This window comes from Chroicocephalus ridibundus, chromosome 3 (genome assembly GCF_963924245.1).
Source record: "Chroicocephalus ridibundus chromosome 3, bChrRid1.1, whole genome shotgun sequence".
Taxonomy (NCBI): Eukaryota; Metazoa; Chordata; class Aves; order Charadriiformes; family Laridae; genus Chroicocephalus; species Chroicocephalus ridibundus.
This window is the reverse complement of record NC_086286.1, coordinates 108,950,880-108,978,185: the sequence shown is the minus strand read 5'-3', so window position 1 is coordinate 108,978,185 and position 27,306 is coordinate 108,950,880. Positions and strand designations below refer to the sequence as shown.

Sequence of the window (27,306 nt, the reverse complement as noted above, 5' to 3'; positions counted from 1 at the left end):
TTCAAGTCTCGTTGGAAACTGCTACCAGCGAGAAAGTAAAAGAAAATGAAGGTTTTCAAGCATACTTTACCTGAAATTTGCTAACCTTGCTAATTCAACCTTCAGGAAAAATTCTGTGCTCTCATTAACGCTGCTTAAACATGACCTGCATCTCCTTTTCCCCATGGATAATGTGCGTTGACGAGACACAGGCTAGGGGAGGGAGAATCCAACCCACAACATTAAACCCATACCCTAACGTCTTATGGAGGATAATTAGGCCAATGAATCACCAGTCTCCCAATTTTATTTTTTTCAGACTGGTCTTTTTGTAAATGTTTCTAATTTATGCTGTCGTCGTCGTCCCCCCCCCGCCCCCCTTAACTCTCACCAATACAGGATTTATGTACATTCTGCCCCGATTAAAGCAAGTATTGTTTTTGCCTTCAGTGGGAGAAGCACCGGACCATTTCTTTGTGTCATCCCAAAGGCTGGACAAGATGATAAGGGTTTTTTCCAGCTAAATCGCCTGCAAAAAGTTTGAAAAACACCTGCTATATTATGTGTGCCACATAGTCGTCTTCACTATCTTACTAAGGCTAGCCAGGATCTAACATAAGGAGGTTAGCTTTAGCAGAGGGAGAAGACAAGCCTTGATTTTTGAAACGCGAATACAGTTATCCAAAGATTCTGCATGTAAACTTTAGGTTAGAAAACGATAAGATTCATCTGTGTGGGTGTAGATACCCCTATACACTTACAAACGGGCCCTTTCATCACCAGGTGTGCCTGTGCTTCTCAGCCTACATTGGTTTGGGTGGAAAAAACCCAAACTGACATGCCCTCGCTACGACACAAACATGGTAGCTCTCCTTCCCTGCTACGAGGAGGCTCCCCCCACCTCTTCCCCGCCCTCCGCTCTCCCCGCCCGCACCTGCGGCCCGGCCGCGGCGCCGCTCCCGAGGGCTCCGCGCCGCGGCCCCCGGGGAGCCCTGCGAGTGCGGGGAGATGTAATCAGAGATGACAGAGAAAAACTAAGGGGGGGGGGGAAACCCAGACCACGAGCGAGGTGGAGATGGGGGGGCGGGGGAAGAGACACGTAAGTCCTTTTTTTGCTTTCTGAGGGAAACACTGCGTTTTCCAGCAAAAGCGTGGAAGTCGTGAGGGCTTTGCTATTGTCAGTCCCTTCCTCAGCCGGTTGGCTCTCCTCTGAATCCGTGTGACAGACTTCTCCCCCTCCCCAAAGCCCCTCTCCTGCCATCGGAGCGCGGCTGTGGAGCTGCTGTGATGGTTCGGGGTGCGAAGGGCTGGTACGCGGAGACTCGCCCGCCCCTCAGACCGCAGTGTGATTCCTGGCAAGGCTAGATGGGAAGGGAATGGCAACCTTCTACCCTAACGGACATGTCTGGTCTCCGCGCGTCAGGCAGCGGGCTCGGGAGGAATTACCTCCCAGGGCTGGAGGAGGGTGTTCCTTGTGACTTTTGGGTCAGTCTCCCCCCGCCTCAGCCGCGGACAGCAGGGTCTGCCCGACCTTGCCCTGCCGGCCGCGGGGCTGCCCGCACCGAGCATCTCACCGCACAGGGAGAGCCGCGCCGGGGAGGGAGGGGGGGCGATGCGGGGAGGAGGGGGCTGCAGCAGCACAATGGCAATAAGGAGGGCAACGAAACCGACAGGCACGCGTGTGTGTGTGTATGGAGGCGGCGGGGGGAAATATAGGCACGCTAGCCAGGGTCCTTCCCATAGGAAACGCATCCCGCCTGCGGGAATGGACGCTGCGGGCGGGATCCTGCAGGGCAGCGCCGGGAGGCGCGGCGGTGCCCGGGGCACGGCAGGGCTGAGCCGGCGGGGGCGTGCGGGAGCCGTGCCAATGCAGGGGGGTTGCCGCCGCCTCCGCGTCAAGATCACAGCCTGTCACGCTGCTGCCGAAATGACATTTCGGGGACGGGTTTAAACGAAGTGACTCCCCGCTGGCAAGCCGCTCCCGTCGCAGGGGCATCCGGCTGCCCGGGGGCGAGCCCCGCAGGGAGGCTGCCCGGGGGCGGGCGCACGGCTGCGGAAAGCCTCTGCAACAGCGTTGCAAAGGCGGTGAGGAGCCTCTTCCCCGGTTATTGTCTGTGCGACACGTTTAGTAACGCGGTCCCTGGCTAAGCAAAGGCAGCGAGAGCCACAAATCCCACGTCAAATTGCTGGGGAAAAACGCTGTTTAAGGAGCACATGCAAATCTGGCCCTTTTTGCGTGCAAGCCCTTGTTTATGTTTGGGCTGTTGATGACACAAAGTTGAGCCGCGCAAGCTGCTGATGGTGGAAGGCTGCTTGTCTTTTCCTCTGGAAATAGTTCGTTTCTTTTGTCTCAGAGGGGAGAAGATGGTGTGAGCAGGTAAAAATAAGCGAGGCTTCAGCAATCCGGCTGAATTAACTCTATAAACCCTGGAGTGGTACCCCAGAGGCAAACCAGTGTTGGTTTTCAATCATTATTGCCTTTTAAAGATACATTTAAAGGCCTAATTATTGGGGGGGGGGTGTTATCTTTTTTTTTTTTGTGGGGGTGTTCTATAACGGAGTCACCATTTTACGCCATCAGCAGCGGCGGCAGGGGAGTATTTTTCGCGGTGTCCCCTCCTGGGCGGCTGCGGCGTTTGTGCTTTCCCCTCTATTCGGTGGAATACAGCGCCGCCGCGGCGCCCCGCGCCGCCGGGGAGCCCGTCCCGGGGTGCCGGGGAGGGCGCCGAGCGCGGCCCCAGCCCTGCCCGCCCCCCGCCGCGCCGGCGGGGCTGGGCCTGCGCGGCCGCGGCGGGCAGCGGTACCCGCGCGGCGGGGCCGGGGACGCGGACGCGCCTGGCGCTGCTTAAAGGCTGCGGGGCTGAGGCGGGGTAAGTCAGCGCTCGGCTACGGATGCTGTTCTGCTGCAGTAATGTGGTCTCTGAGGGAACCCGGGGTTGATGCATGTTGCGCTGCCGAGGCTCCCGCCCGCCCGCCGCCTCGCTGCTGCTCTTAAATGGAGGGTACAGCTGATCTATCAGCCACAGAGCTGCACGCATGCCCGTCTTCTCAGCGTTCAGTGGTGGCAACTTATTAATTTCTGCCTTCGACTTCAGGCCCGTTGGTTTCCTGTCTGAAAGCATTATTACTTTTGTCCATGTGGCAAAATAATTAGCATACAGATGAGAAGGGATCCTGCCTCTGAGCCTCAGTCGCAGGAGAAGATGTGCAGTGGAAAGTTGATTGGATGAATGGAGAACAAATGGTGGGCGTTCAAAAGCATTAGGAGAGTTTTGTTGTCGTGGAGCAGGTTTGTCAGTTTTCTGGGTGAATCTCCTAAGATGGAAGGCAGGGTGGCTGGTGCCGAGACGACTGCTTGACAGACCGTGGCCTACTTGAAGGTGCACATTTGGACTGCATGCATAGATAATTCATTTGGACTACTTTGTTTTGCAATTCTACGGCTTTCTCTTTGCTATTCCCTCAAGGTAAATATGTCCTTTTATCACCGTTGTTGTTTACAGGGCACTTTGCTGTTGTTCACAAAGTAATGGAAAGTTCAACTCTTTGCGCAGTTAACAAAAGAATAGTTTTGTACTTCTCTTCTCCCACCCCAGCTCCTCAACACATTCTCCTGTGCGTGAAGCTGGGGGAAGGCTGAGCAGCTCAGGGCCCGATCCTGCTCTCCCTGAAGTCAACGGGGAGTTTGACATTGCTTCCAGTGAAAGCGGGATCGAGCTCTCAGTGGTTGTTGTTTTAATAAGGACTGCTGGAAATGTCAGATTTCGGCTTCCTGTTTTCTAGAACAATGTGGGCAGACCTGTAAAATTAGCAACTGCTGTTTCAATGAAAGCCCAGATGTGAATAGTTTTGATTGGTGTGGTATGCGTTTTCTTGGCTGAAAGGAAAAAAATGCTTATTTAACACGAACTCAGTAGTAATGCTAAAAACCGAAGTTATTGATTGACAAATTACCAGTGATTCTCTCAGCTCCAATATCTTCGTTATGTATGTGTCCTTATAAGGGCTTCTTTATTGAAAGGAGAAAACAAAAGAAGAAAATAAAAAAGCTATCTTTGAATTACATATTTTTTTGCCAGATAATAACACTGAGTCAGACTGGAATCCCACTTCTCGAACACAGCATCCATTGATAGGCATTTCTTATATAATTCTGATGCTGTGTATAAAATATGGGGGGCTTTAGCATTTAGTTACATTTGCTTTTTTCGTGTAGTCATTTAGGAATATTTTTATGCAATTTTGATGATTCTTAATCTCCTTAAAAATGGTGATTTTCATTTTAACTGACCTAATTTTGAAACTGCAGTTAAGGTTGGGTTAAGTAGAAATTATTATCCTTTAATTGTCTTTACATAGTTCTTGTGATTATTGTAGAACAGTTTAATGAATGATTTGCTTTAATTTGAGAGATGTGGGGTTTTTGTTACCTTTAATTATGTTGTTTAGGAGAACAACAGGATATGGTTCCGAATGATATTTAGTTTTTACCTCTCTCCTCTTTTCTTTTTTTTTTTTGACATTTCAGTTTTGTGTGATAGTTTATTTCCAAAAATTACCGAACAAATAAAAGTCTTTGTCATGTCACTCTGCAAACAAAAAAAAAAAAATTGGAACAAACTGTTAACCCTTAGTAGGCAGTTAGCAGGTACTCCAGATGATTTATCAAGGGTCTTCAAGTTTGGAATGATAAGGTTAAACTTGGTGGTGTAGTCTGGTGAATATATATGTTTATGCTTGTTTGCAATATGACACATTTAAAAACAATTAAGATGGCAACATAACACTCCTAACATTAGAAATACAGAGCGACATAAGACTGTATGCAATAAAACAGGGTTTTTTCACTGGGGGAAAAAAAGTAATTATTACATTTTTTTAAAATTATATTGATTTATCAAGTGAAACAAAGAGAAGAGTAAGTGATTACGATGAGTAAATGCAGAATTCAGTACATTTTAAACTAATACAAAAGTAGATTAAATTTTGCATGAATTTTACAGCCTGAACTTTCTGGAGAGTGCATGTTTCCCCCTCCCCCCCCTTATTTTAACCACCAAGAGCAATAGCTAAATATTAAACATTTGCAGTGGTTTCTTTGTTTTAGACTCAAATACCAAGTTATATGCCCACATTTTCAAAAAAGGCATCAGTTTTATCGTAGTAGTTCTTAGTTCATAGCATGACTTTGTTGTTTTACTCTACAGTCTTGTATCTTACATATTAGAGAATTGAGCAACTGTGTGTTTGGAGACAAAGACAATTAAGAAAGAAGAGGAGATACTTCATTGTATTCAGTGGTGTATTATTTTTCCAGATTTGTTAAGAACCATTTTTGAGGGTCTCTCTTTTTTCTGTTCTTTTCGATTTTGTTTAATTTTTGTGTTGAGGAGATGAATAAGATATGCAAAGGAGTATTTTGATTACATACACATACGTGCATACACATATGCGGCAATTTATTAGCTAGACATAGAAACTTTGCTATATGAATGGCAAAAAAAGGTACTGTTTTGAAAACTGTTCTTCTGCACCAATCAGGCTTTTATGTGGACTCCAAAAGAACGAAAATATAATTCCCATCCATCAGCATTTCCACGGGAAATCAGCATGTGCATTTCTTTTTAAGTGCATTGCACAAACACATTTATAAAACAAAGTTCTCTGTTTTAGAACCTATTTCTTTACCAACTCTGAGCACAGTCATTGTTTTGTTGAGAGGTTTGGCGGTGGAAAAATACTTTAATATTAAATATGTATACAACACTGAATATCCTTATAGAAATACTGAATTTAATATCAGTTTACCTGAACTTGATAAATGTTTGCATCATGTTGATCAACTTCCAATAAAGGTGTGAAGTTCTTGATAGTATAGTACAAGAAAACTTTATGGCTCAAGATTACTTACTGACCTTTTCTTTCACATAATAGGGGTGATGAGAAATCCTAATAAGATTATCAATGATGTTTTAAACAGAAGTGCAGCCAGATTTCTACGGAATGAAAATGGGTGCAGACCAAATAGCATCATCTTCTCCACATATCCCAGATTAAAAAGTCACAAGGAGAGCAAATCAAAGCTTTTTCAGGCTGTTGACAAAGATTAGAATCCTTCACAGTATTTTGCTTTGATTAGAACCTCTCTGCCTGTTTTAGCCATAGAGGAAAAAGCTACAAAATGTAATGAAACTGAAATGAAGGGGGAAGTCTTGTGTTGGGAGGGGGAATAGGATGCGGAGACAGATAGATCAAAACCATAATGGGATTTTTGATCCCTTTTAGTCAGGAAAACAGTAAACATCATTATTAGATTGGCTTTAAAATCTGATCTCAGATCAGATTTGCAGCATATACACCAGTTCAGTATGTTTGCACTGAAGCTGCAGGTGTGGAACACAGTCACCAAGTAATGAAACTAGCCAACTTGGTTGTGGAAATAACCAAGGCTGCAGGGCGCCCCATAAAGATCCATCAAATCAGATCTGGTATAGAACTGTCTGGTAGGTTGTAAACATTAAGAAATCAATGTTGCGTCTGCCAGTAGACCCTTTGGTTTGCTGCAACTCCCACCAGCCTAATGGATCTGGGCAGTTGGTTTCAGAAACCAGGTTCCTTCAGGATAAATGTTATATATCTTGAGGGTCCGTCATAACCAAATTGATTCTAGCTCTACACCAGGCAAACTCATAAACATCTGCAAGATCACAGATTTTCAACCAAACCATCACCGGAGTCTATTATTTTGTGAAGTATTAAAAGTCTACTTCTCTCATACCTTATGTCAGCATGACATTTTTTAATCAGGAAGTTGATTAAAAAGGGCATGGTATACTATGAATGTATGTACTCTTGGCATAACTTCAGCTGTTTCAGTCTGAATCTGGCAAGTGCTGTCTGTCACTAGGTGCAGTGGTGAAGAGAATCAGTGCAAAGTAGCAATTTTTAAAAAACTATTTTCGTGATAGGTTTTAAGAAGGCTGCTGTTTTATGCCTACTTTGCACACACCTGCTCCTGACTCCAAAGGAAACACAGCAATGAGCTTTGGAGCAGGCCTGTAATATCCTCTTATAGAGTGGTAGGCCAAACATTTTTTCTCATGTGGCTCCAGTAAAATCAAAATAAAACATTTCCTAACTTTCTAATGTTTTTGTAATTAATAAGATCGTTTACAGACAGAATGTAAAGGAGGGTATAGTAACCATTCAGAAGAGCCTTTAGACTGCTCAGTGAGTGGCTTCTTTTTTCCAGTCTCTCTGGTAATGTTGTATTTCACCCTTCCACCCACCCCAAATAGAAATGGCGATACTTACTTGAAAGATGTAATGCCACAATTTTTATATTACATATCATTAGCTTGCTTTATTTTTCCAAGGGAAATCCCCTTTTCTCCTCCTGTCTCTAGCCAATACTGGAGGATATTACCAAGGGAATAAAATTTTATGCCTAATTTTAGTGTTCCTCTGCCTAATGTGGTGTGAATAAGTACCATGTTACAGCATTTAACCTAGTCTATCTTTATCACTTCCTGAACAATTCCTCGGTTCAAATAAAATAGCCAAAATGCAGAAAGAGAAGATATCCAAGGTTTCTTATGAGGATAAGCTGCAGGGACTGCTTGTTCTTTCTTTTGGAGTAGATGCTCTGGCATTCCTTCCAGTGCTGCAGCAGGGCATTCTCTCGCTTAGGGAATACCCTTGAAAGGGGTTCCCCAGGCCTCTTGTGATACTCTGAGTCAGTGGCTCATCCCTTAATTTCGTATGTCCTTCCCGAGAACTAGTTGTTAAATCAAATGCCTTAATTTTCTGAATTTCTGAGTAGCTTATGCCAGTCCAGCTTCTAAACAAGCACTGGCGACTTGTTTTAGTAACATTTCAGAGATACTAGCAATTCCTCTGTTGTCTGAAGAGGAAAAGGCCCATGTTTAAATATGAAACTATAACAACTTTGCGTGCATTGTGGCTGTCATGTCCCATGCATAAATATTGAGGATTGTTTTTTGGGTATGTGCCTCTTCAGGAAGAAATAGAAGTGTTATGTCATAGCAAATGATAAGAATGAGTGCAGGGCTTCTTATTTTCTGTGTATCTTTATAGCGCTCTTGGTATGTCTAAGACAAGTTGCTATGAATTCAGAATGGTATTTCTACAGTGTCTTGGTTATGCAGCATAGTTTGCCTGATGTAACAATCTACAAAAACAAACTCCCTGGGCTTGAAGTTGACACTACAAAGTAATGCTTGTGTTTTTTCAGCATGTGCACACACAAAGTCCATTCTGGGTCTTGCTAGGAGATACCCAGAGTTTACACAGGTCAAGTTAAACTGTCTTCACACACAGAAAAAGTTGTCTGTTCCAGCAGTGGTAAGATGCCTGCACAGGTGGTATGTTACTTATTTACTAAGAGAAACAAACTTAAGAAGTTCATCAAGAATCACAGAATCCTGTGACCCTTTGGCTGTGACCATTCTGCTCCCAATCTCAAACTCCAGTTTTCATCAAACTCCAGATTTCATCACTTCCAGTGATGAAAAAAACCATTTTTTTTCTCAACCTCTTAAAATACTCTGCATGTTTGGATCTACCTGAGCTTAAGGGAGGCCAGGCTGCAGCATTCTTACAAGAACTAAGGTGATTTTTGGACATTGCAAGTAAAAGATGCAGAGGCTGTGGTGAGAGGAATGAGTAACAATGTCATGGCAGGGAAAAGGAATCAAACATTCAATTAAAAGGAAGCTACCAGTGGAAAAACTGAGGTCCTATTGACCAGTATACACAATTTGATCCTAAAGAAAATTAGAACTCTATGACCATTGGATATATGACCTCAAAAAAGAGAAGAAAAAGAATCTCGGAAATGGATGTGGACAACAGGCTTGTTGAGAAGGGGTACACAGAGGAGTCAGGAGACATACTTTGATGGAAGTCAGGAGTACTTCATGAACCCAAAGACCAGCTGGAAAAGCAAAGGAAGCTCAGGTAGGTTTATTTGCATATGCTACTTCTGCTAGTCTGTTTTTCCTTTCCTTTCCTTTCTTTTTTTTTTTTTTTAAACTTTCTTTCACAGGCCAAAGAATTTATGCCTTCTCTTCAGTTCTTCCATCCCTTTCTTAGGATAGTATATAATTATAAGGGGACAGGGAATAAAGAAAATGCCTTTCACGTAGCGGGTTTATTTTAACAACACTATTATATGCACTGTCAATTGTAATTTTTTTTTAAAAAAAGATAGACTAGACCACACCTAGTATTCATAAATGTGTGCTAAATATGCATAAATGTATGTGGGCATGTAGAATTTCGGTGATTAAATATTAATTCTTTGCACGCAGGGCCAAAACCAATGGTGTTGAACCAGTTGCCTTAGTATGCCATTAAAACAGATGGGAAACATAAGACTATTTGCAAGCAGTCTTGTACTTGGTCGCCAAAACTGTGTTTTCTGTGAATAAAATGTAGACACGTAGTATGAACCTTCATACATGCAGTCCCTTGTTTTCTGAGAGGAAACCAAAACATTTTTTTATTCAGGGAAAGCAAATAGAGACTTTTTGTTGTTGGTTCAGAGAACCTGCTCACTGACTTAAACAATAGCAACTATCCATTTACATTCGTCTATTTTCAGGTTGATCTTTGCATGAACAGCCCCTTTTACCATCAGGACACTGTCAGCATTTTTCAGCATGTATTCTTTAAGCTTTGAAAATGAGTGTCTAGGAAGGCCCGTTTTGATTCTCCTTTTACAGTGTGTTACTACCTCAACTTTATCAGCTCTGGAGAAGTGCTTGTTACAAAAAGGCTGGTAACGTGCGTCTGGGTGAACTCCAGCTGCTCTGAAGAACCTTCTCAGGGGTCTCTGCACTTTATGAGCAGATCATTGCCTGTTCAGTCATAGTTGCTGCCATGTTTTTGCAGCTGGTATGTGTGGTAGTTCATACCCTGTATGCCAACTCTTCAAAAGGTGGTAGTCTTAAAAGTAGCCATCATCGATGGACCTTCTGAACTGCCCACCATGAGGCTGACCCATTTCATATTTTATGAGAAAAAATACATGTGGAAAAAGATTTTTATTTATGACCTTTCCAATCTAACCGTGTCTTTTTTGTTTTGTTGTTGCATATCAGTGACCTTGGCTGAGAAGGAGCAGACGGTGATTAGAAGAAAGAAAAGAAAGAAAAGGGTAGATCCTTTCCATAGGTCTGTTTGGCCTTTGTGACGCAACACGTTGGAGAAAAAGCACACTTGAATAGTTTACCTTGAAGAATGCGCACCCTGGTTTAGCAAATATGGGCACTGCAAAGCAGTATGGAACAAAACACCCAATCATTTCACTGCAGCAGCCACCATGTTTCATAGACAGCTCTGCGGAGCAGGTTTCATCCTGAATACCTGCTTTCTTTGCCTCCTACTTGCCCAAGAGCCAGCACAGATTGCCACAGTGTTAATTCCAGCCAACTCCAGTGGAAAATCAGGGCACATGACAAGAGTGCACATATGTTAATGACTCATGCACCCTGCACTTTTTATTTGTCATTTTATATGTTGTTTGTTACGATTAATAAATTTTTATTTTGTGAAAACTGTGATGTATTTGTTCTGTTTAAAAAAAATGATATGAAACACCCTTTTCCTATACCTGCACTTCTTGCCAAATTCAGTAAATGTGGTTAACTTAAAAATCAATTTTTTAGCAGTCATGAGTATAGCTCACTCAAAGAGCAGAACAAGCAGATTCAAAGCAGTGCTGCCAGTAACACATATCAGAGTATGCTTCTGAGGCTTCCAGAAATTGTATTCGGATCGACTCCTATAATTGCTCTTTTGTGTTCAGAATCACCAGTCTTTCTGCTCTCACTGAAAGCATCTTCATTTTTGGTTTTAGAGGCATTTTTAATTTACCAAGTATACATCAGAAGCCACTGAACAATTCCTGTATCTTTGTTTCCAGATGTCAGGTAAATCACTTCAGGAACTAGGAAAAAAAAGATAGAGCAGCTTTTTGAGAATTACAGTTAATAAAGTAACTGTATCTTTATAAATACTGCGGTCTAGAGAACTGTATTGCAAACGGATTCCTAAAAATGTGAACTTTACATATATTTCATAATTGTACAGAATTTAGCGAGCCATCATTGCTTCATGCAACTACTCAGAAGTCTTACTTGTGTTTATGTACTTGGAAGTTAAGGGGAGTGGAAATGAGATACTTTGCTTACGAATTTTCTTGCTTTCCTATATTTTGCAAGAAGCACAATTCTTACGTCTTTGTAATAATAATGTTCGCTATAGGTTTGTCACCACCAAGTTGCTAACCACTGGTAGCATCAGGGTTTACAGATTGCCACAGCCAGTACACTACTAGTTTCTGAGGCTATAAATGCTTTTGATTTTGAGGCATTTCCATTGAAAGGTTTATATAAACTCAGCACACCATTGTAGGAGCTGGAATTACAGTCTCCTGTATCTAAAAGTTTTGCTTGTGCAAAATTTGCACCATGCTAGATTTTCACCATGATTGTTCTGAAGGCTTGTCATGAGTCTTACTGTGTTTAACCAGTTGGGGAATACTTTTACTTGCTGGCAAGTTTTATTTTCTGCCTCCATCATCTGCTTCTCCTCAATTCTCTTTCTTTCTTTCTTTCTTTCTTTCTTGAAAAATCTGCTGATAAAATTGAAGCTTGGCACATGCAAGGAAAACAGGCACTACCCTATAAGAGACACAAGAACTCCACTGATTTGTTCCGTGTATGTTTCTAGTGTTGTTATAGACTGAGTATGGAAAACTGGAAGAATGAAAATGGGGAAATAAGGATGCAAAAAGCATGAAGAAAACAGGAACTGGGGGAAGCTGAGTCTAAACTCTCCAAATTCCATAGGCAGAGTTCTGGGGTCCCACAGCGCATTGCCAAGTATTTACCCCCAAAATGTCTGCAAACTACATTAACTGCCTTGAGTTCTAAGATGTTTCTGTCTAGTAGAGTCATTTATGGAGAACGTTGTATTTGTATGGGCCTTCATTAAGTGCCTCTACAGAGTTCAAGGAGCATCTGGACAATGCTCTTAGTCATATGATTTAGTTTTAGGCAGTCCATTGAGGAGCAGGGAGTTGGACTTGATCCTTATGGATCCCTTCCAACTTGAGAGATTCTCTAATTCTATGATTCCAGGATTCAAGGTAGCATGAGTCCTAGACAAACTGTGTTCCCAAGAGCCGTTGGGTAGCCCAGCTGTTACTGGGAAAGGTTTCTGCTGTAGACTGGACTTTAAAATAATTAGCTGGAGGAGAAATAGAGGCCTTTTCTGACTCATCTGTAGTATTTTGATGTAAGGATGCAAGTCAGTCAGGAGATCCTACCTGTCCCTCCTTTTGGCCAGCTGAGGGATGAAGAGAAAAAAAATTGAGGACTGAAAACTGAGAAAGCAAGATCAGTAGCTTTTCTGAAAAGTTTATCGTTGATACATATTATGATTTTTCATATGAGAATGACAGGTTTCAGATCATAGCTTAACATTTTTAAAGAGGAAATTTTGACCTCACTGTTAACTGTAACCCTAAAATGACTAAAAATGTCTCAGTTAGTTTCGCACATACACTTAACTGTTATTTTTCTGCTGAAACATCAAAATGTTAGAGCCATGGTAACAGCAAAAAGAATTTGCCAGACAGCTATATTAGTACAAGGAGACAATACATTTGCGTGGCTACGTTTACAGAGCCAGTGGCCTAATCCTGTTCCACTGAAGTCATTGAGAATTTCTTCAGGGGAAAAATGCATTTTGTATTAGTTTCTAGGTTTTTCAGCTGTTAACTTACTTTTCCAGTACGGCTTTCAAAGCAATTCAATTTTAAGTATAATTATTAACCCAGGCTTTATCAATTGAATTCTTGATTGCTTTATCATTTTGCCCAAAGGTCTGAATACGAAATTTGAGTTTGGCATGTCATTTCTGTAAGTAGTTTCTTGATCAACCATTACCTTGGTTTGTGGTAAGCTTAAAAACAATCTTCCCCAAGAGGTATCACACCCATTACATGCGTCAAGAAGTATTTTACTGTCCTCTCCAGAGGCAGGTTGCTGCACCTGTTTACAGGTAGCCTTAAACACTAATGGTCAAAACAGTATCAAATTGAAAGGCATAGGATATCTGTATTAATCAACCTTTCTCTTTACTAAGCAGTGTGTAACTGATACCTTCACAATCGTTTGTGGTAAGATCCTGACTGCTTCAGGAAAATAATCTTTTAAATGTATTCAGCTGTTGCCTCTTTTCCTTCATCTTCCTTGAAGCTTTTTTGCTGCCTTGAACTGTGCACAGAGGTTTTACTCACCTAATTAAAAAAATCTGCATGCAAATGAAGAGCAAACAACTGCTTTAAGTACGTAAACTCTTATGTGCATCATACAAGAAAATAGATAAGTTTGAATGCATTGCTGCAAATCTTGAGAACCAACTACATTACATATTAATAATTGCAGATGTCTGTCAGGAACATTGGGAGGAATCTTATGCTTTAGAAAACAAGATGTCTGTTCATAGACAACATAGCAGAATAAAATCCTGATTTTTGTATGACATACTCACCTGGGTGCTCGTATTGAACTTCATAGGTCTATTCACCTGCAGCTCATAGGTTAAACTTAAGTGTTTACAGAATTAGGGCCCAAGCATTTGAATCAGAGATCAAGTTCACTACTTAAAGGAAGTTTTGAGAGAAAATAAACTGCATAGTCACTAAAACTGGAAAACTTTTTGAGTTCTTATTATGAAAAACTATAAGTAGGACAATAATGGGAAAAAATATTTCTCCTTCAAGAATGAAATAGTTTGATTTTCTATCAGAAATGGCTTTTTTAGTACTTCCTTAACTTATGTTACAAAATAAACTACAATTAAATCCAAAATACTTTTGGTTAAATCAAATGATCCAGTTAAACTCATATGACTTTACTACTGGTTGATTTGCCAAACATACCATTTTAAATTAACAAGAATGAATAAGTTAACCTCATACGTCAAAATTTTTCTGGAGCTGAAATTGAAAAGATTTATGTGGTACCGTCTCCTACGAGTTTACTTAGTTCAGTGGGACTGAGATCCGTGCATCCCTAAATTCTGCCGAAGTGGCTTGTTTTTCCGAGCGTTCAGCAGGCACTCCTGGAAAGCCTCATGTCTCTGGTTAGGAGACAGGAGAGGAAGGGGATTCTTGCAACATTAGGCAACTGCATTTGAGCCTGCATTGTCAAAAAATGGTTTTCAACAAACTAAATGCAATCTCTGGAGGTTCATTTACAGTTGGAGAGTTTCCTGGTTTGTCACTGTATGACAGAGACATAGACAATAGATTTGGATACACCTCATTGCTTGCCTAACATTGTGCAACTTCTTTTGTCTTTTGAAATGCTTTGTGAAATTATAGATAGCTTTTCAAATAAATTAGCTGTACACTGCTTTGCAGTACACTGTTATCCTGATCTTTTTGCCCTTTTTGCCCTTTTTTAGATGTTAGTAACAGTCATTGCATCTTTTCTAATACAAAAGACATTTTGCAAATTGACAGTGTGGGATGAGAGCAGACCTGCAAGTGTCAGCACTAGCATTTGTAACCCAGGCTACTCACTAATTTTAGAGGCTTTTTTTTAAAAACTGTTACTATGGGCCAGCAAGGAAAAGAAAGTGAGGAGGGAAAATAAGAACAGGCTCCCCTTGATGGTGGTAAATAGTATGATGTTGTTTTTTAGATCTGTGACAGACGCTACTGCTTGAAGATATTTCGGTTTGATGGCACTACCTGAGAAGTAATCTGAAAAAGAATAACAGGAGTAAAGGTGTTAGATGAATCTTTACTAGCTTTTGCCTGGTGAACTGGGGGGAGTTGTATGAGTCCATTCTCATTCCACTCAATGAGTTTTCTTTTTTTTCCTGTCATCTACTTATGTCAATAGGCCCGTAAGAGTATGTCTCCATGAAAATGGTCAAGTATGGGTACAGGGTGTGCAAATGTACCAGAGCTGACTTTAATCACTCACTTTGTGCTGGAATAGCTGTAGAATGTGCAGAGTGGTTGACCAGATCCTCAGCTGTTTTGCCTTTTTTTTTTTCTTTTCTTAAAAAACTGGTGTCTGCGGCACGAAATTTTACAAGGCTGATAGACTATGAAGATAAGCAGTCCAGTTAGTTGAATAAAGCATAATTCATGTTTCCTTCTTGTTATGTGTTTTGCAAGTAGGCTTTTTTTGAGAGCAAGTTGATTATTACGCACCTGGGATAGCAGGGGACATAAACCATTTGTATCTAATATGCCTTAATGAAATGTTAAAACCCTGAATGCTGATCTAAGAATTACAGAAGTGTAGAAGTAACAGTGTTTTATTTAATGACAAAAATAAAACAGTATTTGTGACAGCTAGTCCACGTAGTTAACAGCTCGTCCAAGAGCTTATTTTGATATAGAAACCATATTGTATATAATGTATATGATTGTAGAAAAATTGGATTGGGAAGGATATGTGATGGTCCAGGCCAGTCCTCTTCTCAAAGGGTCTCAAATCAAGATAGAGCCATAATAAAGTCCAAAGTCCAGTCTACACAGTAGCATGCAAGTATTGTGGAAGCAGATGAGAAGCTGTGAGAAAAAAAACAAAGTGTATTTAAATCGGGTTCTCTCACTCTGCTTAAATGTGATGATAGAGTATGCTGCTATAGCTATACTGACTTCACCTGATATTGCCATGTACAGGTAGTTTTATTTATGGCATCTCCACATGTCACTGGGAATAGAAATATCCCTAGAGCCAAGAGCCGACTCTTCTGTTGGATCAGGTGGTGAAAGGGAATCCACAACATCCGCACAGGTCAGAAGGGTGGGAGGAGAATGCAAGCTGCAGGTCAGTGTCACTGAAAAATATCTTTTAAAAAACCTTCTACCCACTTTCTCTGTTCTGAAAAATCATTTGGGAAAGGAAATTCTATTTTTAATCATAGAAACACATTTCTGTTGCAAGCTAGAAAAGATATGGTAGGAATCAGTTCAGTACCTATGGGGAGATACCATGGTTGGCCAAATAAGTTCTTCCCATTTTAAGTTCTTTTATAGAATCACAGAAATTAAAGTAAAAAGTGTGAAAAAAGACGTAATGTCCAGAGGAGTAGGATAAAACAGGGAGCTGTGCGCTTCAGTAAACACAACTTAGATACAAAACTGGGGTAGGATGGTTCTGATTGATTGGTTGTTTAAGAGAGTAGTGTTGTTTAATATGAGTAATGACACTGTGGAATAATGGAAGCATGTAATTTTTGTGTTTCCGTAACAAAACATCATGCTGCTCTGTCTTCTGCTTACCTTTATGCTAGTCGGTGTTGACCCTAAGCATTCTTGGGTTCATGGATCAGAGATGACGCTGAGCCGCCTGATACAAAAATAAAATGGAAAAAAAAAGATTCTATTTCCTTTGCTGTGCATAGAGCACAGATGCGTTCAGTTCACTTTAGAGAGATGAAAATCCCCACCTTGGACACGGCTAGGACACTAAGGATCAAACTCTTCTCTTTGTAGCACAAGTGTAAATTCAGTGTGTCCAGTGATTTTACTGGCTTGTTTTTAAAGTATCAAGGTATGGCTGCAAGAAGAATAACTTGGAAAGGACTGCGGGCATGGCAGAATGTCAGGTGTGAACACAGAGTAGAGCTACACATTTAATTACAAATAAAAAAATATAATTTATAGTTTAAATTAAAAATCAAAATTTACAATGTCCTTCTAAAGAGACAGAGGTTCTTTCACAAAAAGTTATACTTTTTATAGCAAGCTTTCAGGCACATTTCTACCTTCAAAATACTCTTAGGTTTGACATGATTTAGCAGTTTATAGAATCTTCACTCACCTTTAAGGTTTGGATATTTTTTCACATGATATCACACATGCAGTGACATCTGTTTTGCACTCATAGTCAAAATGAGATTGTTCTCAGCAATGTCAAGAAGAGATAAAGACGGAGTCATAGGGGATAGTGAGATGTGAAATCACTTGAAGCTGTGTTTTAAGGCTCTATGACTGACAAAGCAGGTGTGCTTTTCCTACAGGGACCATCTTTTTCTTGTGTGTTTTTGCAGCACTTAGCACTAGGTGTTCGGTTTCATGACTTGGGCTTCTAGCAAGAATAGCATATGCATGTTAGACATCCTGTAGAGACAAGACTGCTATTTTACTGTGAGTCAAGGTCAGCTGTGGGTGAAGAACATGGTACCAGCTTACCTGGCTAACTTGTGGGAAACACAGCTTGTCTCTCACTGTGGATTTCAGTGAAACAATTACAGGGCGGTGTTCTGAAAACACAAACAACATAATTTTTCTTTGTGTTCTCCATATCAGTAACTACCAAGCCAAAACCAGCCGAGATTGGTTTGTGCATAGTTAAAGATACTGTCTAGTCGTCTTGTATATTGGTGCCATATCACTGAACTCTCTGTCCTCAGTCCTGTTTTACATCAGTATGTCCAAGAGAAGAATCAGACCCACTGTTCGTAATAGTTGTAAGTGAGCCACGATTCCCATTTGCCTCAAATGCAGGTATGTAGGTGGTCCTGTGCAGGGGATTGATTAAGATAAGCTATTCCAAACCAGGACATCTTTTTGATGTACAGTGTACTGCACACTGAAGACTCAGTGTACTTTCATAATTCCAGACAATTTCAGTGGTAATCATCTTTGATTTTTGTAATGTATGGGTGTGGATCTCTGTGGCAAGCTGAAAATTCAGCAGAAGTGTTAGTTAATTATGAAATTCCTGAATACATGATTTTGCTAAAAATATTCTTGAAATGAAAGTGTAGGAATATGTCAGTCTCTGTAGTTATAAGCTACAGTTGTTATTCATTTTTGGAGTGAGTGACACTGTTTGTTTCTTGTACCCTAGGAAAAAACTATGTGGTTACTCAGTTTTATAGATAAGGGGTAGGAAAAGAAAATTCTATCTTAAAAAGCAGAAAAAATACTTCTAGTAATGAGGTAATACAATCTGATATATTTGATCTTGCTTTGGGACAAAGGGGTGGGCTTGATGACCTTTTGAGGTCCTGTTTCCTGTGACTGCACAGCTGAAAAAAAGCCCCCAGAGAAATATAAAAAGAAAAAGCAATGCAAGAAAGTGAAACTAAAAGATTTGGCTATAGTATGAGGCTGATCCTGCCTTTCAATAAACATGGGGTGGGTGGAGACTAACTAGTTGCTGCAGATATTGGTAAGGATCTAGTCACAGCAGTGTGGAACTTTGTGCCAACTAATTTATCTAGGGGCAAAGTGAAAAAAGTCTAAGCTCTGATTTATTTCACTGTTGGCTTTGGTCAGTTTCTTAGGAAAGCAAACACTTTTGAGAACTAAGGAAGTTTTGTAGCGGAAAAAATGCTGCAAGACTACAAGTCAAAATCTAATAAAAATATATGCAAATTTGTACACATCTGGCAGAATTAGTTGCACCAGGGTAGCTGTGATAGTCTAGGACTAGACTAGCATAATGGGCAATTTTAGAGAGAAAGATAATCTTTCATTATTTATTTACTCTAGCTAATATATTTGGAAAATTGACAAATCTTTGAAAACTGAAACTGCTCTTTGATTCAGAATTGGAAGGTTCTCTTTCTCACAAGTTAAAAGAAGCAGCTGTGGTTGAAAGCAGGAGAATTGTAAGCATAGTGCAATGGTCCCCCTGAGTCAGTCTCCACATAAGTACTAGAGCTACTTGCAGTCATTGGGATCTATTGTCCGTTTAATGTTTGTATTTTGATAGTGCCTAGGGTATCAACCAATTTAGGACTTAAGGGGAGGTTCCTCAAATATGGTAAGTAAATGTCCTCTTTCCTAGTTTGCACTCAAGGGATGTGGGCTGGAACTGAGTTTGTGGAGATTGATCTTTAAGCAGGCTGCTTCTTTCAGTTGCAGCAAAGGATGACAATTTCCTTACATACAATATTTGTGATGGGAATTTAGAGATCCAGAAGAGAAACATATCTCAGCACCTATACATGTTTGCAGTAGTGGCATAGCTCATTGCCTGCTACCCTGTTTTGATTACTGGTTGGGCCTCCACTGTGCATGTCCAAAGAGAATGGCAAACTCTGCACATGATAGTCAGTATTTAAAGATCGATCCTTTATTCTTTAGACAAATAGAGAAGGCAAATAGTTTGAGCTGGTGAGGAGAGACAGAACACAAGATGGTAGTTGATCCCGTTGAATACGTGAAAGAATGAAGCATTTCTGCAACAGGCAGGAGGAGCTTCAGGACAAGTGAAGCAATTGTTGTATGAGATAGCAGATCCTGTGGCCAAGCTCTGATAGCAGATAAACGTGCATGTTTACATTGGTGATTTAGCATAGTAGCCTATTAGTGACAAGAACTTCCCTGCATAGGGTTGCTGTGCTCACTATAAGGAATTCTGTGTCAAAATTGTGCCAAAACTGAGTTGCCTCAGATGCTCAAACCACTGTCATACTGCATATGTAAATACTGCATAACTCTTTTCCCCAGTTGTGCATTTTTTTGCATTTTAATTGGTTTCAGGAGGCTGTTTGTCATTGTGAGACTGCAGCTGTTGCTGGGTAACAATGCAGGAAAAGGAAATCCTTGCATTTTTATCCCAATCAGAGTACACATATTTGCATATTCATATTTAAATATTTCAGATAATTGCATTAGAAATAGAGAAATCCATGTATCTTATCAGTCATCTCCAATGACTGATTCCTTTACTGAGACATCCAAAGCTGTGCCACCCAGAAAGCTCACCTGTGTTTCTGTGTTCTTCAGCTGCTTCTGACTTCAGCAATGTGGCAGGCACGACCTGTGCAGGTAAACTCTGTGTGAAACTCTGGAAGTCACAGGCAGTTCTGCTATTGACTTTAATTCTACCAGGATTTCACCACTGGAGTCCAGTGTCTTTTAGAGATTTTACTGACCAATTTATGATGATTACTCTGAAAAGAAAATGCCCACCAGTTCATGTTAGGATCACTGGGCAAGTTTGAAGGCAGTGGAAGGACTCCCATTGCCATCTGTAAATTTTGGTAAATTAAACATAGACGCCCCAATGAATTCTTAGGAGTTAGAATGCAATTTATTCAACGGACCAACATGCTTACAGAACTAAATTAATTTTGTAACACTTTAATTAATGCTTTGAGATCTTTTATAAAATTTGGCAATATGAATCACAGAGGCGTCAATAACACATACAGTACAGAAAAGTTTGTTCAATGTACTAAACAAGCTTTGTTAGACATTTTGTCTTGCATATGCCTTTTCCTTTTACGTACACATACACCCAAATCCTCCCTTCCCCATCCTTTCTTTCTCTGATGGCACTGCATTTTTCCATTTTACAGGGTGGCTTAAAGATGTCTGTAACCCCATTTTTGGTTCTTTGGGCCTGATCCAGTGGCCACTGAGACCTATAGATCAGACGTGTTAGAAATATGTTACTATTTTCCATGTATCTATTTTCCTTCCTCAGAACTACCATTTGCAAATATTATTTGTGTTTCTGTTATGCAACAATGCGTGTCTGAAAACTGAAAATAACTGAATAAAAGACCACATGAAGCTATAAAAAATAGGTCCTCTTTCTGCCCTGTATAATGCAATAGCTGTTACTGAGCTGACATGAGATTAACTGAGGGCAAAATCTGGCCCTTGGGGCTTGTGTGATTGCTTTCCCATTAGCACTTTCTGCAGTGTGGGAGACAGACCGATCAGAAGAATCAGGGCTTCATCTTCCGAGCAGCACGTTGTCCTTGAACCTCCTGGGGTTGGAGAAGATTCCAGGACAGCAGTCAGTTCGTACCGCAGCTGGGAGTGGATGATCACTCTGCCCCAGCCTGTGCAAGGAGAGTTTTGGCATCTGCTTCTGACGAAGCCCTTCACCTTCTCCCCTGCTATGAGCAGAGGTGTTGCTGCGGCAGATGCCTGAGGTCAAGGGGCACTGAAAATGTGTGAGAACGAGCTCCAGAAGAGAAACCATCCTTTAACAGTGAATCATTTGTTTGGCTTCCATTAAAAAAAAAAAATATAAAAAAAGCCCAGACCAGGAAGCCCGGTGCTTTGCTTTAGTACAACAATAAGGATAACAACTGTAATTGGAACAAAAGTCTGCACTTTTGTAATTAATTAATCATTAATTGCAGTGAACATTTTATAGGTCACAAATTCCTTAAAGTTAAATCCTTCCATTATGTGAAACAGATATATCCAAGCCATATATCCTATCAGTTTGCTGTATTGATACTCACGAGTAGTCAGTATTTTGAGAGGAAATGCACATTAGTAGATGTCTCTTGGAAATGATTAGTGTTGGCTAGAACTAAGTATAGTGCAGGTGGGAGTGTGCAATCTCTCAAGCAGTACTGCTCATGCACTGTAGTGCTGGCAAGGCAGTTCCCCTACTATGCCACTGTTGAATAGCAGCTATAATTTTGCTGCAAACTGAGAAATGCTTCTGTGACAGAGATAAAGCCAAAGACTATAAGTAAGGTCTTTACATTCATTTATGTCTTTTATCCTAAACTGGACAGGGACCAAATGCTTAGAGGTGAAACACCAATCCATTAAGACGCCGCACGACATAGATTTCAGAGCCTGCAAGAACATGCTTTTGCACCTCAATATAAAGTTTTCTGCCCTCAGACATGCCAAACTAAAATTTTATTTCTAAAAAAAAGTGGCAAAGAAGGAGGTAACAGTCGAGTCTGGTAGCAAAGGGCAGCTTTGAATGCAAAGTAATTTTATATCTGAAAGCAGAGCTACTAATAGGACTACTTTCATAAGTCCAAATTCTAAATCTTTGCACAGACCTATATTCTCACAGAAATCTTCCCATAAGTCTCAGGTAGGATGGTAAGAACATAGTCCAGAGCAGACTTCTTGATTGTAGCTTTTTAGCATGTCTCTGAGGATTCTGCTGCTTGTGTGTTTTCACCAAGGGCCTAGCAAAGGCTATTAGACTTGGCAGGAGGCCACGAGAGTCTCAATGAATATTTTACTCGGTATAATCCTGCATTGGGTAGAATTTGGCAGTCTTGTAGTGAGAGCCTGCTGTCCTCAGTTTTCTTGCAAAGTCTCTTCTTGTCTCATTGGTTCCCTTCTTTCACTGAGCGTGAAAGCTGTGGTTTTGTACTGTCTGAGGGTGACAGAATTCCCTTAATTATCTCCAAGGCCATCATTCAGCCAAAGGGATTGATTCTTCATTCTTGTGGGATGGTAGAATCTACGCCTTGTTCCCTGTTGTCCTCCAGTGATCCCCATCTGACACAGTAAGTCTGAAAACAAATTACCCTGTGTTCAAGGGGAGGAGGAGGGGTTATGGCTGATTATCCAAAGAATACGCCATCTCTGAACTTTGTTTCCAGGAATGCTCAATTCAAAGTGCAGATCTTCACCTGCGTTCTTTACACCTGAAATAGAAGCTATCCACAAATCTTCAACCATTTGCTATAGTTCAGAGATTTTAAGGCAAGAAGGGGACTGTGAAGTCTTTGGTCTGGTCTCCTGTGTAGTACATAACATAGATCCTCACTTAATATTGTATGCTTTGAGCCCAACAACTTCCAGGTGGGTACTTTTCACTGGCTTTTCTGAGTTCTCATGTTCTACTGAAGATGCAAGATAGCATGAAATGGGTATCTAATGGGTATCTACTGGATAAACAACTGCATTTAGTTTAATAACTAATTTATGCTTCGTCTTTTACATGACCTGTTTATACTCCTTGGAGCAGAATGCCTATGAGTCTATATTTGCAATGAATTTGTCACTTTGAGTGCTCTAGTGAGTTTTGCTAGTTTCTGAGGCCTCTTACCAACTAGGCAGTGATGTTCTGTAGTGTGATCTGGGGCAGTTTACCTTTCCCAACTACCCATCTGAATGCATCAAACTGTTTGTCTTCTTTGGAAGAAGCGAAGATGTATTAGTAGGATGCGATGCCAACTACTGTACTACTCAAATGTCAAGGTCTTTCAAGGTCTTTTTTTTTCTTTTTGAGTGATAAACATCAGTATGAATGCTGATGCAATGCTGATGTGTGTGAGTAGGTGAGTGATGTAACCATTTAGCTCGCAATGCATCAAATGAACAGGAGCACATGCAGAATTCCAGGCAGTAGCAATTAGGATACTACAGGGCACTTATTTTTCCTCTTCCTTTCTTCTCCATTGAGTAAATCTAAACCTGGGTCTGACCGTTACCATTTTAACAGAAAGATAACTTTGTACTGGAAACAGATGCTGCTGCTTCTCTTACATATTCTTCAGCATTTTCAAAGAAAGAGAAGTCTCCAAACAGTTCAATTGCCAATGAAAGAGCCATCAAAGGAAATTTTCAGGAATTTTTTTATAGACTGCATTATTCCTATGTGTGTTCTTCATTCCTCTGGCAACTATGAGGTTAATTCAGGTAGTTTAGCTGCTTCACTGAGGACTCGGCCTGTTCAGTAAGAAATGAATTCTCTTAATTTACATTTGTCATAAAACTTCACATTCATGCAATTACAGTGGAACAAGTTAACTTCTTATTCTAGAGCAACTTGCTCATGCATATGACTGTGTAGGTTTTAAACCCACAATCTGTCAAGAGTTTGTAATGGTTAATGATCAAAGACTTTCTCAAGCATCCTCTATGATCTATGACATGTATCTAAGACCTACACTGAAGATGGAGGATTGTAGATATAGTACTTATAAAATTATCTCTTACTATCTGTCTATAGACTAAAGAAAAAAAATATTGGGTTTTCATGGAATTTAATTTGGAGGACAATTGGCAATTGGCAAAATTCTTAAGAGTATTTTTAAAATATTAGCAGATACTTTATATTAGATATCTTGTAGCCAAAATGGTGCATGTCACTCTTGGATCTCATTTAAGATACACTGATGTGAAATTAGTAACTTCCTAAGTATTTCTGGTCAAGGCCTGGTTACGTTTCTTTATTATAGACTAAATTCAACAGCAAGAAAGATACTCAAACTATTGAAACGAAGAGGAGGCAAGGGATGGAACATGTTTCCTATGAGGACAGGCTGAGAGAGTTGGGGTTGTTCAGCCTGGAGAAGTGAGGGCTCTGGGAAGACCTTATTGTGGCCTTTCAGTACTTAAGGGGAGCCTACAGGAAAGACGGGGACAAACTTTTTAGCAGGGCCTGTTGGGATAGGACAAGGGGTAATGGTTTTACACTAAAAGAGGATGGATTCAGACTAGGTATAAGACAGAAATTTTTTACAAAGAGTGTGGTGAAACCCTGGCACAGGTTGCCCAGAGAGGTGGTAGATGCTCCATCCCTGGAAACATTCAAGGCCAGGTTGTTTGGGGCTCTGAGCAACCTAATCTAGTTGAAGCTCATTGCAGGGGGCTTGGACTAGATGACCTTTAAAGGTCCCTTCCATCTCAAACCATTCTGTGATTCTACAGTGGAGTGACTGTATCAGTGGACAAGGGGAGAGCTACGGTTATCATCTCTCTGGACTTCTGCAAAGCCTTTGACACGGTCCCCCACAACATCTTTCTATGTTGGAGAGATACAGATTTGATGGGTGGACTGTTCAGTGGATAAGGAACTGTGATAGAGAGCAGCCCTGCGGAAAAGGACTTGGGGATACTTGTGGATGAAAAGCTGGACATGAGCCAACAATGTGTGCTTGCAGCCCAGAAAGCCAGTCGCATCCTGGGCTTCATCAAAAGAACCGTGGCCAGCAGATCCAGAGAGGTGATTCTCCCCCTCTACTCTGCTCTCACGAGACTCCACCTGGAGCACTGTGTCCAGCTCTGGAGCCCTCAGCACAAGAAGCACATGGACCTGTTGGAGCGGATCCAGAGGAGGGCCACGAAGATGATCCAAGGGCTGGAGCACCTCTCCTGTGAAGACAGGCTGAGAGAGTTGGGGTTGTTCAGCCTGGAGAAGAGAAGGCTCTGGGGAGACCTTACAGCGGCCTTCCAGTACCTGAAGGGAGCCTATAAGAAAGCTGGGCAGGGGCTGTTTGCAAGGGCATGTAGCGATAGGACGAGGGGCAATGGTTTTAAACTAGAGCAGGGCAGGTTTAGATTAGACATGAGGATGAAGTTCTTTACAATGAGGGTGGTGAAACACTGGCACAGGTTGCCCAGAGAGGTGGTGGAGGCCCCATCCCTGGAGACATTCAAGGCCAGGCTTGATGAGGCTCTGAGCAACCTGATGTAGTTGAAGATGTCCCTGCTTACTGCAGGGGGTTGGACTAGATGACCTTTCAAGGTCCCTTCCAACCCAATACATGCTATGATTCTATGATTCTATGATTCTATGATGCATGCTTGATCTGGTATGTTTTAATGCTTGTACCAGCTTCTTAAGTGGCTATAAATAACCATGGTTAGAAGTAACCATTTTCTTGATACAAAGTTCAAAGCAGTTTAATAATTAATGCAGAGGACGTGTTACTACAGAAAGAGGGAATCATGTGGTGTCATTAGTGACCATAAAGCAAAATGTGCTTGAACCTAATCAACCATCTGTATAGAAAGACTATTCCTACAGGATTGGGGACTGCTAAGGAGAGGAACAGCTGAATCATAGAATGGTTAGAGTTGGAAGGGACCTTGAAGATCATCTAGTTCCAACCCCTTGCCATGGGCAGGGACACCAGAAAGAAAGAAGTCTTTAGATAATAATTTCAGAATATAACCTCTGGTTTGTATATATGTACACATATGTGCTGTGGCTTGCATGAAATGTGAAAGATAGTAATGGACTGGTGTGTAGAACGGGGAACCGAAGTTTTTTTGTTTATGTTATTCTTGCATTGGACCTGGATGTCAGCCTTACATCTCACATGTTCAAGTTATTGTAACTCTGCAGTATCATGCTTCAGGACTTAGTGCAGTTAGCTAGGCCTTTGTATGTTATTGTTGTTTGGGGTTTTTTTAATTGATTAAGACGAATGTTTTCTGAAATGTCCCTGAGATATCCATGGTTGGGCACAGCTAAAGACAAGATGCTGAACAGGACAGAGCAATGTTCTAAAGCCATACCTGATTTTTTCTTTTTAAGAGGCCAGGCCATTGTATGTTGCTCAGAGTCTCAAGGTCAAACTGAATGCCAAGTAAGTGATCAGAGGGGAATCTTCCCAGTGTCATTAATAGAGTCTTCTGTGGTGGAGGTCTGGAGGATTTCTCTGGAGTACGGGGCTTGTTCCACTTGCTGAATCATCTTGGTCTGTTCTGGCTGAAGAATTTCTGGCTATTTCTGAAGGCATTGCTTGTTTGTGGCAAAGGCATTCCCTTTGTGTTTTTCTGTGGCACAAAGTAGTTTAGGATGTTGAAATACCGTCATCTATCTGACATCATCATCTATCTGATATCCTTGAGGCACAGTGATAAGTGACGTTAGACTACATGGTATAACAGTTATTTTGGGTTATAATGTTACTGAAACATTTTGGCAGCTTGGATGCTAATAACGTACAATTCCTTGTTTGGCCCAGTATTTCTATTTTGGTTCACTGTGAGTACTGGAAAGACCTTGTAATTAGCTTTAGTTCTTTTTCACAAAAACATTGAACTTCACAGTCATGCATACAAACATGCAGTCAATAAAGGCAGAAATGCCCTTGTAGATATTGAAGAAGTTGCCTCTGATGAACAGAAAATTTATGTTGTTACTTGATTATTTTGTAGTGTTGTTACAAATAAGATCGCCATAAAAAGAAGAGTTTATGTTAAACTTACTAAAGCAGAATTGGTAGAAAACAAGGATCTACAGTAAGTGTAAATGTTTACATGAATTTTGGTGTCTGGCAGCAGGTCACTGGGGTGGTCACATAGTAGGAGACCACAGCGAGTACCAAGTTCTAAGGGAACTGGGAGGGAGGGATGTTCCTGGAGCGTATGTAGAGAGCACCGAGGGAAAAGTATTCGACCTCTTGGATATGGATAATAGGGCAGACAGTGGCCTCTAGAGGACGTTTGTGGGTACAAAAGATCATTCTCACTGGTCCTGAGAGGCCAGAGAGAGTATACACCTATGCTATTTCGTATCTTCTTATAAGTGACCTGATTAGATTTGGCAAAGCAGTTGAGGAAGAGCAGAGAGTTTAGAGACGGGCTGACAGGCAGTAGAGGACATGACTACAAGTGAGCAGTAATCATTTGGAAGAGCAGTGATCCATGATTTACGTGGTAGACTGCAAAGAGAATAGTAACTAACCATAAGTTAGGGGTTGAGGCAGTCTAAAGCAGCAATGAGTTAACCTACACTACGTCAAATAACAAATATGCCATTAAATTAAGTTAATTTTCAAGACATACAAAGT

At 41.0% G+C, this 27,306-nt stretch overlaps 1 protein-coding gene across 20 annotated transcripts in view; it reads left to right on the top strand.

Moving 5' to 3' along the window:
• Positions 1 to 27,306, top strand: part of MYT1L (myelin transcription factor 1 like) — a 319,330-nt gene that overhangs the window by 3,788 nt on the left and 288,236 nt on the right. For 7 of the 20 annotated variants that reach the window (XM_063330413.1, XM_063330411.1, XM_063330417.1 and 4 more), the window contains exon 1: positions 2,861 to 3,446. The exons of 2 other annotated variants lie outside the window; for them this stretch is intronic. The gene's annotated coding sequence lies outside the window, so the exon portion shown is untranslated. 11 more of the 20 variants (XM_063330404.1, XM_063330416.1, XM_063330406.1 and 8 more) reach the window with 4 other exon arrangements.